The following is a 19,652-nucleotide window of genomic DNA, read 5'->3' on the forward strand; positions in this document are numbered from 1 at the left end:
ATGCAGAGTACACCATGTGAAATGCTGGGCTGGATGAAGCACAAGCTGGAATCAAGATTGAAGTAAGTGAAGTGAAAGTCGCTCAGTCATGTCCAACTCTTTATGACCCCGTAAATTACAGTCCATGGAATTCTCCAGGCCAGAATACTGGAGTGGGTAGCTGTTCCCTTCTCCAAGGGATCTTCCCAACCCAGGGATCAAACTCAGGTCCCCCTCATTGCAGGCAGTTTCTTTAGCAGCTGAGCTGCAAGGGCAGGAATCAAGATTACTAGGAGAAATATCAATAACCTCAGGTACGTAGATGACACCAACCCTTATGGCAGAAAGCAAAGAACTAAAGAGCCTCTTGATGAAAGTGAAAGAGGAGAGTGAAAAAGTAGGCTTAAAACTCAACATTCAGAAAACTAAGATCATTGCAACTGATCCCATCACTTCATGGCAAATAGATGGGGAAACAAAGGAAACAGTGAGAGACTATTTTGGGGGGGCTCCAAAATCACTGTAGATGGTGACTTCAGCCAAGAAATCAAAAGATACTTGCTTCTCGGAAGAAAGGCTATGACCAACCTAGACAGCATATTAAAAAGCAGAGACATTGCTTCTCCAACAAAGGTCCATCTACTCAAAGCTATGGTCTTTCCAGTAGTTATGTATGGATGTGAGAGTTGGACTATAAAGAAAGCTAACTGCCAAAGAATTGATGCTTTTGAACTGTGGTGTTGGAGAAGACTCTTGAGTGTCCCTTGGTCTGCAAGGAGATCCAACCAGTCAATCCTAAAGGAAATCAGTCCTGAATATTCATTGGAAGGACTGATGCTGAAGCTGAAACTCCAATACTTTGGCCACCTAATGCAAAGAACTTATTGGAAAAGACTCTGATGCTGGGGAAGATTGAAGGCAGGAGGAAAAGGGGATGACAGGGGATGAAATGGTTGGATGGCATCACTGATTCAATGGACATGAGTTTGAGCAAGCTCCAGGAGTTGGTGATGGACAGGGAAGCCTGGTGTGCTGCAATCCATGGAGACTCAAAGAGTCGGACATGACTGAGTGACTGAACTGAACTGAACTGAAAATATCTATTTTCTTTAATATTATTATTCATAGTAGCCAAATCTCAGTATTCTTATCCTAAGAGTTATATTATCTACCTTGCTGGGATGTTAGGTAGATTGAACTCTATAATGCACGTGAATGGTGAAATAATCTATAGCTACTTTGTGAGTATTATGTGATCTAAAACCTGTCATCAAAAATATTGTTTTGTTAAGATCTAGATTATGATGTAATGATCATGGGAGGGGTGACAACATGTGTATTTCGTATAGATGACAAGATGTCTAACGTGAAAATTCAAATGCATTTAGAATTAAAAATTTCAATTTATAGTGAATATGTCTAACATATATGAATTATACAGCCTAATTATAATATTCAATTGTATTTAGTTCAGTTCAGTTCCATTCAGTTGCTCAGTGGTGTCCAACTCTTTGCGACCCCATGAACCGCAGCACACCAGGCCTCCCTGTTCATCACCAACTCCTGGAGTCTACTCAAACTCATGTCCATCGAGTCAGTGATGCCATCCAGCCATCTCATCCTCTGTTGTCCCCTTTTCCTCTTGCCCCCAATCCCTCCCAGCATCAGGGTCTTTTCTAATGAGTCAACCCTTCGCATGAGGTGGCCAAAGTACTGGAGTTTCAGCTTCAGGATCAGTCCTTCCAATGAACACCCGGTACTGATCTCCTCTAGGATGGGCCGGTTAGATCTCCTTGCATTCCAAGGGACTCTCAAGAGTCTTCTCCAACACCACAGTTCAAAAGCATCAATTCTTCGACCACAGTTCAAAAGCATCAATTCTTCAGTGCTCAGCTTTCTTCACAGTCCAACTCTCACATCCATATATGACCACTGGAAAAACCATAGTCTTGACTAGACAGACCTTTGTTGGCAAAGCAATATCTCTGCTTTTTAATATGCTATCTAGGTTGGTCATAACTTTCCTTCCAAGAAGTAAGCGTCTTTTAATTTCATGGCTGCAGTCACCATCTGCAGTGATTTTGGAGCCCAAAAAAATAAAGTCTGACACTGTTTCCACTGTTTCCCCACCTATTTCCCATGCAGTGATGGGACCAGATGCCATGAAATTAGTTTTCTGAATGTTGAGCTTTAAGCCAGCTTTTTCACTCTTCTCTTTCACTTTCATCAAGAGGCTTTTTAGTTCCTCTTCACAATCTCCCATAAGGGTGGTGTCATCTGCATATCTGAGGTTATTGATATTTCTCCCGGCAATTTTGATTCTAGCTTGTGCTTCTTCCAGTCCAGCGTTTCTCATGATGTATTCTGCATATAAGTTAAATAAGCGGGGTGACAATATACAGCCTTGATGTACTCCTTTTCCTATTTGGAACCAGTCTGTTGTTCCATGTCCAGTTCTAACTGTTGCTTCCTGACCTGCATATAGGTTTCTCAAGAGGCAGGTCAGGTGGTCTGGTATTCCCATCTCTTTCAGAATTTTCCACAGTTTATTGTGATCCACACAGTCGAAGGTTTTCGCATAATCAATAAAGCAGAAATAGATGTTTTTCTGGAACTCTCTTGCTTTTTCGATGATGCAGCAGATGTTGGCAAGTTGATCTCTGGTTCCTCTGCCTTTCCTAAAACCAGCTTGAACATCTGGAATTTCACGGTTCATGTATTGCTGAAGCCTGGCTTGGAGAATTTTGAGCATTACTTCACTAGCGTGTGAGATGAGTGCAATTGTGCAGTAGTTTGAGCATTCTTTGGCATTGCCTTTCTTTGGGATTGGAATGAAAACTGACCTTTTGCAGTCCTGTGGCCACTGTTGGGTTTTCCAAATTTGCTGGCATATTGAGTGCAGCACTTTCACAGCATCATCTTTTACGATTTGAAATATGTCAATGGGAATTCCATCACCTCCACTAGCTTTGTTCGTAGTGATGCTTTCTAAGGCCCACTTGACTTCACATTCCAGGATGTCTGGCTCTAGGCGAGTGATCACACCATCGTGATTATCTGGGTCGCGAAGGTCTTTTTTGTACAGTTCTTCTGTGTATTCCTGCCACTTCTTCTTAGTATCTTCTGCTTCTGTTAGGTCCATACCATTTCTGTCCTTTATCGAACCCATCTTTGAATGAAATGTTCCCTTGGTATCTCTAATTTTCTTGAAGAGATCTCTAGTCTTTCCCATATTGTTGTTTTCCTCTATTTCTTTGCATTGATTGCTGAGGAAGGCTTTCTTATCTCTCCTGGCTATTCTTTGGAACTCTGCATTCAAATGGGAATATCCTTCCTTTTCTCCTTTGCTTTTTGCCTCTCTTCTTTTCATAGCTATTTGTAAGGCCTCCTCAGACAACCATTTTGCCTTTTTGCATTTCTTTTCCATGGGGATGATCTTGATCCCTATAAACTATTTAATATAATTATATACAGGCATGCAAGCTAAGTTGCTTCAGTTGTGTCCAACTCTTTGTGACCCTATGCCAGGCTCCTCTGTCCATGGGATTCTCCAGGCAGGAATACTGAAGTGGGTTGCCATGACCTCCTCCAGGGAATCTTCCCAACCCAGGGATCAATCCTGTTTCTCTTACATCTCCTGCATTGGCATGTGGGTTCTTAACCACTTGTGCCACCTGACAAGCCTGATTATACACATATACAATTTCAATTTTTTTCCAACATATCCAAGATCTTAAAGATTATGACTATTTCTGATATCTTTCTATAGTGCTCCTAAAATAAATCTTTCTATATAAATTATATGTGATAAGTTGCTAATCCCTTCCTTTCAGTGTTTTTTCTGATGATACCTACCATGATTTAATCATAGTTCAGGGATATCTTTGATGAGTCTATTTCAATGTTCTCAGTTCTCAGTTCAGTTGCTCAGTCGTGTCCGACTCTTTGCGATCCCATGAATCGCAGCACACCAGGCCTCTCTGTCCATCACCAACTCCTGGAGTTTACTCAAACTCATGTCCATCGAGTTGGTGATGCCATCTAGCCATCTCATCCTCTGTCGTCTCCTTCTCCTCGTTAACTTAATTCAAATACTAGCCAATGTTTATGAAAGAAAATTTTTTAGGCATAGATTGACTTCTTTGTCATGTTTTAGCCCTATGAAATAATTCTGGTCAACTACCTTCCCCTCCCAACAGTGCTCGTAATCACAATTTCTCTGACTCTCTATAGCAAGGTCTTGTGAGAAAAGGTTCCCCACGTTATTCCCATCAGAATGACAAATGGTGGTTACATCAAAATGGCTTTTCTGAAAGGGAATTCCAAGCCCTGAACACAGACCACCCATGAGAGGAATTTCCTTGATTCATAAGGATTGGGTGGGTTATGTTACCCAACAGATAGTCCCTCGTCAGTGGCAACAGGGTCAGGAAAGAATTCCACTATTAAATGACACTGCACATCCCTTTCATTGGTGCTCATGAAGACAAGATAGTTTTTCTGCTTTGCATTTCACATTTTATACATTTAATGTTTCAGCCTTCTGCCCATGCTATTTATTTTATTTATTTTTTTCACAGTCAGTTCTCATTAGTTAGCTATTTTATACATTACTTTACCACCAAAGGTCTGTCTAGTCAAAGCTATGGTTTTTCTAGTAGTCATGTATGGATGTGAGAGTTGGACCATAAAGAAGGCTGAGAGGTGAAGAATTGATGTTTTCGAACTGTGGTGTTGGAGAAGACCGTTGAGAGTCCTTTGGACTGCAAGGAAATCAAACCAGTTAATCCTAAAGGAAATCAGTCCTGAATATTCACTGGAAGGATTGATGTTGAAGTTGAAGCTCCAGTACTTTAGCCAATTCATTGGAAAAGACCCTGATGCTGGGAAAGATTGAAAGCAGGAGGAGAAGGGGATGACAGAGGATGAGATGGTTGGATGGCATCACCGACTCTATGGACATGAGTTTAAGCAGGCTCCGGGAGATGGTGAAGGGTAGGAAAGTCTGGCATGCTGCATGGGGTCAGAAAGAGTCAAACATGACTGAGTAACCGAACAACAAATACATAGTATCAATAGTATATTTGCGTCAATCCCAATCTCCCAATCCAACCCACTTTCCCCCATCCCTCCTGGATATCCATCCATTTAATCTCTATGTATGTGTCTTTATTTCTGCTTTACAAATAGGTTCATCTGTACCATTTTTCTAGCCTATACTATTTCATTATCATCATTATTAAGACTTGATAATACTTTCCCCTTTATCATCATATTTATTATGCATTATTTTTTTAAATAGAATTTTAAAATATTGTGTTGGTTTCTCCCATACAACAATATGAATCACACACAGGTATACATACATCCTCTCCCTCTTGAACCCCCCTCCCACACCTACCCCATGCCATCCCTCTAAATTGTTACAGAGTACAGGATTGAGGTCCGTGTGTTATGCAGTAACTTCCCAGTAGCTATCAGTTTTATATATAGCAATGTATATGTTTCAGTGCTGCTCTCTCAATTTGTCCCACTCTCTCCTTCCCCTGCTATTTTTTTTCTGCTATGCTTACTACAGGGCTTCCCAGATGGTGGTAGTGACAAAGAATCTGCCTGCCTGGGTTCAGTCCCTGGGTTGGGAAGATCCCGTGGAGGAGGGCGTGGCAACCCACTCCAGTATTCTTGCCTGGAGAAGCCTATGGATAGAGGAGCCTGGCTGGCTACAGTCCACGGGGTCTCAAAGAGTTGGACATGACTGAGCAACTTAGCACACACACAGGCTTACCACAGAGTGAGCTGGAGCTCATGACTTTTCATACTATCTGGCCTCCCACCACACAGCAACAAAGCCATTAGTCAGCTAGTAGAAATTAATATAGTTCAGTCACTGGCAGATTTGGGTAGATAAAAATTGGTGTCCAGAGGATGAGTCCTCTAATGCAAAGGTGATACCAAGGGTGTGATTAAAGAATGAGTACTGTGCCCAAATCCTACCCAACTTACAAAGCCCTGTGCCAGTGTAGCCGCCTTGCCTTAGAACTTGCTCCGTGAAAACGAGATGTTTTTAAACCCCCTGACATCTCTGCCTTTCATGCATATCTTATTTACTGTTTCCATATTTCCTACTCTCTGAGCTCATTGGGTTCATTAAGGGTCATGTTCATGACCCAGAATCAAGTAAGCACTTAGCGCAATGCATGGAGCAGTCAATCAACGCCTGCCAAATGAGAAAACAAATCATAATCTGCCCAGAAAAATGCATTGAGCATCCAGGCACTGTGCAAAGCACTGAGAGTATAACAACGAACAAGGCATCTGAGATCCTGCCCTCAGGGAGCTCGCAGTCTGATGGGGAAGGAAGCCCAAGAACTCAACAGGCAACTGCTGTAACGTGGTATGCACTCTGATCTGATGAAATGACTGTGGAGCAGAAGAAAAGTCATGCACAAAGCCCTGTCAAGTCCCTTGGGATTCAGGATGAAATTTCCCGTCCTCCATTTAAAGCAAGAATGACAAATTCAAATGTCAACAGGGCCAGGTGGGTAACATTAATAATCAACAGAGGGGAGCATGGAGTGTATTGACCTGAAGAGTCAACATTTGATCTCCAGCCTGAGAGCTACTCAGCTCCAGTCAACCATAGTCATACAGGCCTGAACACTGGCCCAGTGTCACCATACCTATTTCTTTTCTAGGAAGCAAGCAGTTGGATTTTTATGTGAAATCTCCTGATTTTTAAATGTTGATCACTAATTTTACATTTTGATGGCTCAGATCCAGCTTTAGAGCTACCAGTTTGTACCTCTGATTTGGGGCTTCCATTGAAGGCATGCACAGAGCACATCATGTGAAATGCTGGGCTGGATGAATCAATATTGGAATCAATATCAAAAGCTGGAATCAATATTGCTGGGAGAAATATCAACAACCTCAGATATGCAGATGATACCACCCTAATGGCAGAAAGCAAAGAGGAAATTAAGAGCCTCTTGATGAAGTTGAAAGAGGAGAGTGAAAAAGCTGACTTAAAACTCAACATTCAAAAAACTAAGATCATGGTATCTGGTACCTTCACTTTATTGCAACTAGATGGGGAAACAATGGAAACAGTGACAGACTTTATTTTCTTGGGCTCCAAAATCACTGCAGATGGTGACTGCATCCATGAAATTTAAAGACACTTACTCCTTGGAAGAAAAGCTATGACCAACCTAGACAGCATATTAAAAAGCAGAGACACTACTTTGCCAACATAGGTCCATCTAGTCAAAGCTATGGTTTTTCCAGTAGTCATGCATGGGTGTGAGAGTTGAACTCTAAAGAAGGCTGAGTGCTGAAGAACTGATGCTTTTGAACTATGGTGCTGGAGAAGACTCTTGAGAGTCCCTTGGACAGCAAGGAGATCAAACCAACCAATCCTAAAGGAAATCAACTGTTGCTATTCACTGGAAGGATTGATGCTGAAGCTGTAGCTCCAATACTTTGGCCACCTAATGTGACTCATTGGAAAAGACCTGATGCTGGGAAAGATTGAGGGCAGGAGGAGAAGGGGGCAACAGAGAATGAGATGGTTGGATGGCATCATCGACTCAGTGGACATGAATTTGAGCAAACTCTGGGAGATCGAGAAGGACAAGGAAGCCTGACATGCTGCAGTCCATGGGGTCACAAAGAGTCAGACATGACTTGGTGACTGAACAACAACAGGTTAAAGTATGCTTCATAGGAGGACCCTATGTGCCCTGTGTACCGTGCTTGAATCCCAGAACCTAGGCCACCATCTCTCCTTCTCTCAGCCCACTCCCCTCTCTGCATTTCTCTTTCACATCCTAGTCCAGTAAGCATCAAAGGCTTTCAATCAAAACTGCTTGGGGGAGACTTGACACCTATAGCTCATGGTAAAATGGATTAACCTTTGAGAAAAGTCAGAGGTACAGGGCCCCTGGCCAGGAGGTGGGGATGTAAGTGGAGTGGAAGAGACCAGTAGGGAAGTCTCTTGAGTTTTACATGATGGGCAAGGCTTTCCTTTAAAGAGCATTAACCAAGGTCAGATTAACAAGTCAACACTGAAACTGTAGCCAAACAAGTCTCCCTAATTGTGGGGAGAAAATCAGAAAAGGGGCCAGAGGAAAGAGACCAGCGGACAAGACTGACTCCAAAGCCTTTCCTTCTCCATCCCCTGGCAGGCTTGGGGCATATTAGATAAGGTGAAGGGAAATTGCAAAATTAGAACTGGCAACTTATATAGAGAGGCCCAGTGCAAGGCCATGGGCCTGAGGTGGGCTGGGAAAGTTGAGGAATTGTGGGGGAAAGAGGATTTGGCAGCCTGACTTCCTGTGACTGTATCCAAGGCTAATTAGTTTGCAGTGTTCTGTGTGTGCCTGAATGGAAACGATCCCAGTACTCAGAGGCACGGGGGTGAGGAAATCAAAACCACATGCATCAAGAAAGAGAGGGGAAGGGGCTGGTGGGAGAGGAAGGTGAAGGGGGAAAACCTGTCCTTTCGGCTACATTTTCTTTTTTTCAAGAGAGAGCTCTCATCATTCTGTTTCATGACCAGTAAATCACCACCATGGCCCTGTCTATCACATTGCCCATCTGCTGCAGAACTCATTAAACATCAAAAGATGGTCTATCAGTTCTGCTTAGTTAGAAGTCTGACTTACTAGAGGTCTAACCAGGGAGAGGTTTGCATGTTTTTAATAATAGCTTAAGGAACTTCTTAACACTCCATAAATTACTTAATGCAACAAACTCTTCCTGTAGCCCAGCCAGCATCTGCAAGTTGCTGAACCAACCCAGACCAACCCCACGGTGATGGCTTTTGGGCAGACACATTCCAGAACACAGCAGAGTTAATGCTTTAATGCATAATTCTGAGCCCACTATCAAGAACGAGACTATCTTGCTGTGTATGTCCTCCCTAGAATGTGCAATTCAGTATTCCTTTGTCTTTGTATTTCTGACTCACTGTCTAAAAGAGATACCTTGGCTGGGCTCTTGTATGTATGTGCTGTGAAGTCCCGTTTCCAGGCACCTCACTGTAACGGGAAATGGTCAAGTTGAGAGACAGATTCATAACTAGGGGCAATAAAATTAGAACCCTGCCCCAACCTGTAGGGTACAAGCTCAACAGACACTTAAATCAATAAATATTTATTGAGTGCCTAACTGAGTTAGAGCTGAGCCATACAAAAGTGATTTCAGACATTTTGACTCCCTTAAAGAGTCCACAGCATTACAGGAACATTACAGAGACATAAACATTTTCTGTTTTTTCTTTTTTTAAAAATGGGAGGATGACATTTCCTCCACCAGCTGCCTTAGAAGTTCCTTGGGTGTTGGGTGTGTTTTGCTGTCACTGCTTCACGCCACCGAGACTCCTATGTGCTCAGCCCTGCAAGGGACACAGTCTGAGTAACACACAGCATCTGCTCAAGAGAAACTTCAAAGAGGTAACTCTGAGAACCAGGTCTTCTCTAAGAAAACACAGGGTCAGGAACTTAGCCCACAGCTCCTCATTCCATTTCATTTTCTATGCACTTGACAAGGTCACAAAAGAAATTTCAAGCACATGCCTAAGCATTATTCTTTCGACAGAGGAGTCTGTCTGGCATGAGGTTAATACTGAAACAAATATCAATAAGGACGAATGTCATGCTATTATTTTTATTTTATTGCTTATGGCATGCCATGCTGGCAAAGATAATTAGGACACAATCCCTCACCTCAGAGAATCCCCTGGCTGTGGTGAGACAAAACCCAATGACACACATATTAAGAAGATTCTATGCTAATAGGAGCCATGTTGAGGGACACAGAGGTGGAAGCACTGTAAATAGAAATGATCTGTGGGAGGCTACCCTGGGCCTGCACTTTACACAGCAACTAACAAGGTTAGAGGCTGCTTGGAGTGGGGTCAGCATGGGCCAGGGGCCAGGACATCACTGCAGTGACTTTCCTGCCATCTCCTCTCTGCACCCCTCCATGCCAAGTCCCACGAGGTTTAAGTCTAGACCCTACTTCATGCTCCTCTGGCAAGCCTTCCTTGATTTCCCCAGCTGGGTCAGAGGCCCATCTGACAGTCACCTGGGGGTCCTGAAGCTCTCAGTGTCTCTGTCTCTCCCTCTAGACTGTGGGCCTCCTGAGGGCAAGGACCATGTTTCTATAGTCCCAGTACTTTCTACACTGACTGGCAAAGGAGGGGTATTCGACATCTGTTGAATAACTAAATGAATGAATGAGTTAGTGTACATAAGAATACCACCACATCCTCCAGACAATGACAACGTGCCTTCTACATAAATCATCTACTTCCTGGAGTCTACAGAATATCTTTTATTTATTTTTTTTAAAATCTAAAAGCTCTTCTCTTTAGAAACAGGCTAGGTGTTAAAACACAATTTGTGATGGTCTTTTGGGTATGTCAGCTTGGCCCCATGACAGTACCTAGTGATTTAACAAAGCAATGGTGGCTTAGATGGTAAAGAATCCACCTGTAATGCAGGAGACTAGGGTTCAATCCCTCAGTAAGAAAGATCCCCTGGAGAAGGGCATGGCTACCCACTCCAGTATTTTTGCCTGGAGAATTCCATGGACAGAGGAGCCTGGTGGGCTACAGTCCCTGGGGCTGCAAAGAGTTGGACACAACTGAGCAATGAATACTTTCACTTTTTTTTCCCCCCACAATATAGGTGTTTCTGTGAAGGTACTTTGTAAATGTAATTAATGTTCATAAGGGGTGGGTTTTTAAATAGGGGAGATTGTTTTAGATAATCTCAGTGCTTCATTCAGTTAAAAGACCTTAAAAGCACAGCTGAGGCTTTTCCAAAGAAGAAAAATTCCCTCTGTGGACAGCAGCTTGGCAGCTGCCTCTCTGATAGCCTGCCCTATGGACGTGGGACCTCCCTAGCCAGTCCCCACAGTCAAGTAAGCCAATTCCTTGCAATAAATCTCATAATACATATGTCCTACTTCTGCTTCTCTGATTGAGTCCTGACTGATACACTATAAACTCAAAAGTTCTGAAAGAGTTTGAGCTTGGAGTTCCCTCATGCATTTTCAGTAACTAAGATGATGTCAGGCTTTCACAGCTTTAAATCATTCTTGCTGATACAAGAATTCATTGGCACTCTCTTTCACGCTGATACATTCTATCAAGTATCGTTTCCTAACATGGATCTGTTTGATTTATATTAAATCTATGGATCTAACCCATCTTTCTCAATCATTTCTGCAGGGGTGGTAAGAAACTGATCTTAACATCAGACCAGGCTGCTCTGCCACCTTGAAGTAGTACAGATAGGAACTGGCTTTAAGACTACAGAACTGTCCATGACTCTTTGCCAACTAGCTATAAATCAGAAATTCTCACGATCTCCTCCTCAGGTTTGGTTAATTTGCTAGAGTGGCTCACAGAACTCGGAGACACATTTAATTTACTGGAGCACTGGTTTAATATAAAAGGATATGATAATGGATACAGATAAACATCCATATAGAAGACTAGATAGTCAAGGCAAAGAGAAAAGGTGTGGAATTTCCATGCCATTTCCAAGGGCTACTGTCCCCAAAACACCGTGTGTTCACTGACCCAGAAGCTCCCTGAACCCTGTCCTTTTGGGTTTTTAGTGAAGGTTTCACTACATAGGCATGATGGATTAAACCACTGGCCATTGGCAACTGATTCCATCTACAGCCCCTCTTCCCTTCCTGAGGTCAGAGGGATGGGATTGAAAGTTCTAACCCTCTAATGACATGGCTGGTTCTCTTGGCAACTGGCCCCTCCCCTTGGGTCAGACCCTAAAATACCCTACCCCAAGGCATTTTCAGAAATGGAGGACAAGAGACCAAATATTATGCCATTGTTCTTATCACTCAGGAAACAGCAAGAGTTTTAGGAGCTGTGAGCCAGGAACATCTGAATGACCCAATATCTGTTTTCCCTGTAAATCACGATATCACAATGACTTACTACAGAAACTTAAGTAGCAGAACTTTTGCCATGCTTAGTTCCAAGTTCTGGAAAAACAACCCCCAGCCTTCCCCAGAATTAAAAACAACCTAAATGAGACTGCTTGGTTTTGGCTGGCTGGGTAACACTGAAAGAAAATAAAGAACTTGGATGGTTGGTGGTAAAGATAAAGCATGTACCGAGTACTGTAATCCATTTCATCAGTCCCAGCATCTCTTGCTTATTATTGTCAATTGTGTAGGCATAACTCCTTTCTCAAGCTTTATGATTCACTCTGCCCTTTGGGATTGTTTCTACTATCTAAAAATTAACTCCATATGTATGTGCAACCTTCCATTTATTTTCTCACCATTTGCTATTTTTAAAAATTATATCTACTTTCCTTTTGTGATATTTATACTTCTTCTCTCAGTAGACGTTTTAATAGTTTCACTATTTTAGCACTTCTAAGGTATATGGAGTCAAAAATGTTTATAAAACATCTCAAAATTATGCCAAAATGCAGCAACTCTACTAAGTATTAAAGAATAAATGTTTGGCAGAGACCTAAAAGGTAGGGTATTGGCCAATAGCGCCATCTGTTGTTCCTGAGTAGAGTTGGCTTCTGTTTGGCTTTGTTCTTTTTCTTTTTTTTAATTGGAGGCTAATTAGTTTACAATATTGTGGTGGTTTTTGCCATACATTCACATGAATCAGCCATGGGTGTACATGTGCTCCCCATCCTGAACCTCCCTCCCACCTCCCTCCCATCCCATCCCTCAGGGTCACCCCAGTGCATCAGCCCAGAGTGCTCTGTCTCATGCATTGAACCTGGACTGGCGATCTGTTTCACATACGATAATATACATGTTTCAGTGCTATTCTCGCAAATCATCCCACCCTCGCCTTCTCCCACCGAGTCCAAAAGTTTGTTCGTTACATCTGTGTCTCTTTTGCTGTCTTGCATATAGGGTCATCATTACCATCTTTCTAAATTCCATATATATGTGTTAATAAACTGCATTGGTGTTTTTCTTTCTGACTTCACTCTGTATAATAGGCTCCAGTTTCATCCACCTTATTAGGACTGATTCAAATGCATTCTTTTTAATAGCTGAGTAACATTCCATTGTGCATATGCACCATAACTTTCTTATCCATTTGTCTGCCGATGGACATCTAGGTTGCTTCCACGTCCTGGCTATTATAAACAGTGCTGCGATGAACATTGGGGTACACATGTTTCTTTCAATTCTGGTTTCCTCAGTGTGTATGCCCAGGAGTGGGATTGCTGGGTCGTATGGCAGTTCTATTTCCAGTTTTTTAAGGAATATCCACACTGTTCTCCATAGTGGCTGTACTAGTTTGCATTCCCACCAACAGTGTAAGAGGGTTCCTTTTTCTCCACACCCTCTCCAGCATTTATTGTTTGTAGACTTTTTGATAGCAGCCATTCTGATTGGTGTGAGATGGTACCTCATTGTGGTTTTGATTTGCATTTCTCTGATAATGAATGATGTTGAGCATCTTTTCATGTGTTTGTTACTCATCTGTATGTCTTCTTTGGAGAAATGTCAGTTTAGCTCTTTGGCCCATTTTTTAACTGCTGCATTTATTTTTCTGGAATTGAGCTGCAGGAGCTGCTTGTATATTTTTGAGATTAATTATTTGTCAGTTGCTTCATTTGTTATTATTTTCTCCCATTCTGAAAGCTGTCTTTTCACCTTGCTTATAGTTTCTTTCATTATGCAAAAGCTTTTAAGTTTAATTAGGTTCCGTTTGTTTATTTTTGCTTTTATTTCCATTACTTTGGGAGGTGTCATAGAGGATCCTGCTATGATTTATGTCAGAGAGTGTTTTGCCTATGTTTTCCTCTAGGAGTTTTATAGTTTCTGGTCTTACATTTAGATCTTTAATCAATTTTGAGTTTATTTTTGTGTACAGTGTTAGAAAGTATTCTAGTGTCATTCTTTTACAAGTGGTTGACCAGTTTTCCCAGCACCACTTGTTAAAGAGATTGTCTTTTCCCCATTGCATATTCTTGCCTCCTTTGTCAAAGATAAGGTGTCCATAGGTGCGTGGGTTTATCTCTGGGCTTGCTATTTGGTTCCATTGATCTATATTTCTGTCTTTGTGCCAGTACCATACTGTCTTGATGACTGTAGCTTCATAATATAGTCTGAAGTCAGGCAAGTTGATTCCTCCAGTTCCGTTCTTCTTTCTCAAGATTACTTTGGCTATTTGAGCTTTTTTTTTTTTTTTTTTTTGTATTTCCATACAAATTGTGAAATTATTCTTTCTAGTTCTCTGAAAAATACTGTTGGTAGCTTGATAGGGATTGCATTGAATCTATAGATTGCTTTGGGTAGTATACTCATTTTCACTATATTGATTCTCCCAATCCATGAACAATGATATATTTCTCCATCTATATGTGTCATCTCTGATTTCTTTCATCAGTGTTTTATAGTTTTCTATATATAGGTCTTTTGTTTCTTTAGGTAGATTTATTCCTGAGTATTTTGTTCTTTTCATTACATGGTGAATGGAATTGTTTCCTTAATTTCTCTTTATGTTTTCTCATTATTAGTGTATAGGCATGCAAGGGATTTCTGTGTGTTAATTTTCTGCAACTTTACTATATTCTTTGATTAGCTCTAGTAATTTTCTGGTGGAGTCTTTAGGGTTTTCTATGTAGAGGATCATGTCATCTGCAAACAGTGAGAGTTTTATTTCTTCTTTTCCAATATGGATTCCTTTTATTTCTTTTTCTTCTCTGATCTCTGTGGCTAAAACTTCCAAAACTATATTGAATAGTAGTGGTGAGAGTGGGCACCCTTGTCTTGTTCCTGACTTTAGGGGAAATGCTTTCAATTTTTCACTATTGAGGATAATGTTTGCTATGGGTTTATCATATATAGCTTTTATTATGTTGAGGTATGTTCCTTCTATGACTGCTTTCTGGAGGGTTTTTATCATAAATGGATGTTGAATTTTGTCAAAGGCTTTCTTTAGACAGGAAACACAGAAAAGGTTTATAAACTTGAACCCAAAACAACAAAGTAAATGGCAGTGGGATCATACTTATCAATAATTACCTTAAATGTAAATGGATTGAATGTACCAACCAAAAGACAAAGACTGGCTGAATGGATACAAAAACAAGACCCCTGTATATGCTGTCTCAAGAGACCCACCTCAAAACAAGGGACACATACAGACTGAAAGTAAAGGGCTGGAAAAATATATTTCATGCAAATGGAGACCAAAAGAAAGCAGGAGTAGCAATACTCATATCAGATAAAATAGACTTTGAAATAAAGGCCATGAAAAGAGGCAAGGAAGGACACTACATAATGATCAAAGGATCAATCCAAGAAAAAGATATAACAATTATACATATATATGCACCCAACATAGGAGCACTGCAATATGTAAGGCAAATGCTAACAAGTATGAAAGGGGAAATTAACAATAACACAATAATATTGGGAGACCTTAATACCCCACTCACACCTATGGGTAGATCAACTGAACAGAAAGTTAGCAAGGAAATACAAACTTTAAATTATATAATGGAGCAGTTAGACCTAATTGATACCTATAGGGCATTTCACCCCAAAACAATGAATTTCATCTTTTTCTCAAGTGCACACGGAACCTTCTCCAGGATAGATCACATCCTGGGCCATAAATCTAGCTTTGGTAAATTCAAAAAAATTGAAATCATCTCAAATATCTTTCCTGATTACAATGGGGTAAGATTGGATGTCAACTACAGGAAAAAAACTGTTAAAAATACAAACATATGGAGGCTAAACAACATGCTTCTGAATAACCAACAAACCACAGAAGAAATAAAAAAAGAAATCAAAATATGCATAAAAATGAATGAAAATGAAAACACAACAATCCCAAACCTATGGGATTCATTAAAAGCAGTGCTAAGGGGAAGGTTCATAACAATACAGGCTTACCTTAAGAAACAGGAGAAAAGTCAAACAAATAACCTAACTCTACATCTAAAGCAACTAGAAAAAGAAGAAATGAAGAACCCCAGGGTTAGTAGAAGGAAAGAAATCATAAAAATTAGGGCAGAAATATAAACAGTGCTGTGATGAACATTGGGGTGCATGTGTCTCTTTCAGATCTGGTTTCCTCAGTGTGTATGCCCAGAAGTGGGATTGCTGGGTCATATGGCAGTTCTATTTCCAGTTTTTTAAGGAATCTCCACACTGTTTTCCATAGTGGCTGTACTAGTTTGCATTCCCACCAACAGTGTAAGAGGGTTCCCTTTTCTCCACAGCCTCTCCAGCATTTATTGCTTGTAGACTTTTGGATAGCAGCCATCCTGACTGGTGTGTAATGGTACCTCATTGTGGTTTTGATTTGCATTTCTCTAATAATGAGTGATGTTGAGCACCTTTTCATGTGTTTGTTAGCCATCTGTATGTCTTCTTTGGAGAAATGTCTGTTTAGTTCTCTGGCCCATTTTTTGATTGGGTCATTTATTTTTCTGGAATTGAGCTGCAGGAGTTGCTTGTATATTTTTGAGATTAATCCTTTGTCTGTTTCTTCATTTGCTATTATTTTCTCCCAATCTGACGGCTGTCTTTTCACCTTACTTATAGTTTCTTTTGTAGTGCAAAAGCTTTTAAGTTTCATTAGATCCCATTTGTTTAGTTTTGCTTTTATTTCCAATATTCTGGGAGGTGGGTCATAGAGGATCTTGCTGTGATTTATGTCGGAGAGTGTTTTGCCTATGTTCTCCTCTAGGAGTTTTATAGTTTCTGGTCTTACATTTAGATCTTTAATCCATTTTGAGTTTATTTTTGTGTATGGTGTTAGAAAGTGTTCTAGTTTCATTCTTTTGCAAGTGGTTGACCAGTTTTCCCAGCACCACTTGTTAAAGAGGTTGTCTTTTTTCCATTGTATATCCTTGCCTCCTTTGTCAAAGATAAGGTGTCCATAGGTTCGTGGATTTATCTCTGGGCTTTCTATTCTGTTCCATTGGTCTATATTTCTGTCTTTGTGCCAGTACCACACTGTCTTGATGACTGTGGCTTTGTAGTAGAGTCTGAAGTCAGGCAGGTTGATTCCTCCAGTTCCATTCTTCTTTTTCAAGATTACTTTGGCTATTCGAGGTTTTTTGTATTTCCATACAAATTGTGAAATTCTTTGGTCTAGTTCTGTGAAAAATACCGTTGGTAGCTTGATAGGGATTGCATTGAATCTATAGATTGCTTTGGGTAGAATAGCCATTTTGACAATATTGATTCTTCCAATCCATGAACACGGTATGTTTCTCCATCTGTTTGTGTCCTCTTTGATTTCTTTCATCAGTGTTTTATAGTTTTCTATGTATAGGTCTTTTGTTTCTTTAGGTAGATATACTCCTAAGTATTTTATTCTTTTTGTTGCAATGGTGAATGGTATTGTTTCCTTAATTTCTCTTTCTGTTTTTTCATTGTTAGTATATAGGAATGCAAGGGATTTCTGTGTGTTAATTTTATATCCTGCAACTTTACTATATTCATTGATTAGTTCTAGTAATTTTCTGGTAGAGTCTTTAGGGTTTTCTATATAGAGGATCATGTCATCTGCAAACAGTGAGAGTTTCACTTCTTCTTTTCCTATCTGGATTCCTTTTACTTCTTTTTCTGCTCTGATTGCTGTGGCCAAAACTTCCAACACTATGTTGAACAGTAGTGGTGAGAGTGGGCACCCTTGTCTTGTTCCTGATTTCAGGGGAAATGCTTTCAATTTTTCACCATTGAGGGTGATGCTTGCTGTGGGTTTGTCATATATAGCTTTTATTATGTTGAGGTATGTTCCTTCTATTCCTGCTTTTTGGAGAGTTTTAATCATAAATGAGTGTTGAATTTTGTCAAAGGCTTTCTCTGCATCTATTGAGATAATCATATGGTTTTTATCTTTCAATTTGTTAATGTGGTGTATTACATTGATTGATTTGCGGATATTGAAGAATCCTTGCATTCCTGGGATAAAGCCCACTTGGTCGTGGTGTATGATTTTTTTAATATGTTGTTGGATTCTGTTTGCTAGAATTTTGTTAAGGATTTTTGCATCTATGTTCATCAGTGATATTGGCCTGTAGTTTTCTTTTTTTGTGGCATCTTTGTCAGGTTTTGGAATTAGGGTGATGGTGGCCTCATAGAATGAGTTTGGAAGTTTACCTTCTTCTGCAATTTTCTGGAAGAGTTTGAGTAAGGTAGGTGTTAGCTCTTCTCTAAATTTTTGGTAGAATTCAGCTGTGAAGCCGTGCTCGGGCCTGGTGCACTGGGAAGACCCAGAGGAATCGGGTGGAGAGGGAGATGGGAGGGGGGATCGGGATGGGGAATAAGTGTAAATCTATGGCTGATTCATATCAATGTATGACAAAACCCACTGAAATGTTGTGAAGTAATTAGCCTCCAACTAATAAAAAAAAAAAAAATTAGGGCAGAAATAAATGAAAAAGAAACAAAGGAGACCATAGCAAAAATCAACAAAGTTAAAAGCTGGTTCTTTGAGAAGATAAATAAAATAGATAAACCATTAGCCAGACTCATCAAGAAAAAAAGGGAGAAGAATCAAAAACAAAATTAGAAATTAAAATGGAGAGATCACAACAGACAACACAGAAATACAAAGGATCGTAAGAGACTACTATCAGCAACTATATGCCAATAAAATGGACAACTTGGAAGAAATGGACAAATTCTTAACAAAGTATAACTTTCCAAAACTGAACCAGGAAGAAATAGAAAATGTTAACAGATCCATCACCAGCACAGAAATAGAAACTGAAATCAGGAATCTTCCAACAAACAAAAGCCCAGGACCAGATGGCTTCACAGTTGAATTGTACCCAAAATTTAGAGAAGAGCTAACACCTATCCTACTCAAACTGTTCCCGAAAATTGCAGAGGATGGTAAACTTCCAAACTCATCATACGAGGCCACCATAACCCTAAACAGACAAAGATGCCACAAGAAAAGAAAACTATAGGCCAATATCACTGATGACCATAGATGCAAAATCCTTAACCAAAGTTTAGCAAACAGAATCCAACAACATATTAAAAGGGTCATACATCATGACCAAGTGGGCTTTATCCCAGGGATGCAAGGATTCTTCAATGTTTGCAAATCAATCAATGTGACACACCACATTAACAAATTGAAAGATAAAAACCATATGATTATTGGCTTTGTTCTTATAAAGCATTGTAGCTGACCCTTCAACAATGCAGGGTTAGGGGTGCTGGCCACTTCCCTTGCCATCAAAAACCCATGTGTACCTTCACAGTGAGCCCTCCATATCTTTGGTTCTGCATCCATGAAGCCAGCTAACCATGGACTGTGTAGTCCTGTGATATGTGCACATTACTGAAAAATCTGGACTCTTGAAGTGTTGTTCAAGGGTCAACTGCATTCCTGTGACAGTTCATGGGAAGGGGAATTTTTGTCATGATTTCACAAACACTGGAAATACCTGCTTGCTCTGAGTGTTACAGCATTTATGGTAAGGTCCATATTGATCACTAAGTAGTAAGAGTTTTGGGGGCCCTTTAAGAGGCCAAAGGACCCACACTGGGAGAGCTGCAGGAGCTGCTCACTGCCCCAGTGCTGAGGCTTTTTTCAAGGGACCTCATGGTGACCGGGGTGAGGGCCACGACCCAGACCAGAGGTTCTCTGGCTGCACATTAAAACTTCT

General features: G+C 40.6%; 1 long non-coding RNA gene across 1 annotated transcript in view; it reads right to left on the bottom strand.

Moving 5' to 3' along the window:
- The window catches only part of LOC122677391, a 54,052-nt gene extending 34,752 nt beyond the window's left edge, over positions 1–19,300 (bottom strand). The window contains exon 1 of the long non-coding RNA XR_006335765.1: positions 19,237–19,300. This is a non-coding gene — a long non-coding RNA (uncharacterized LOC122677391). The remainder of the gene's footprint in view (positions 1–19,236) is intronic.
- Positions 19,301–19,652: the final 352 nt, after the last annotated feature.

Source organism: Cervus elaphus, chromosome 20 (genome assembly GCF_910594005.1).
Source record: "Cervus elaphus chromosome 20, mCerEla1.1, whole genome shotgun sequence".
In the NCBI taxonomy this organism is placed as follows: domain Eukaryota; kingdom Metazoa; phylum Chordata; class Mammalia; order Artiodactyla; family Cervidae; genus Cervus; species Cervus elaphus.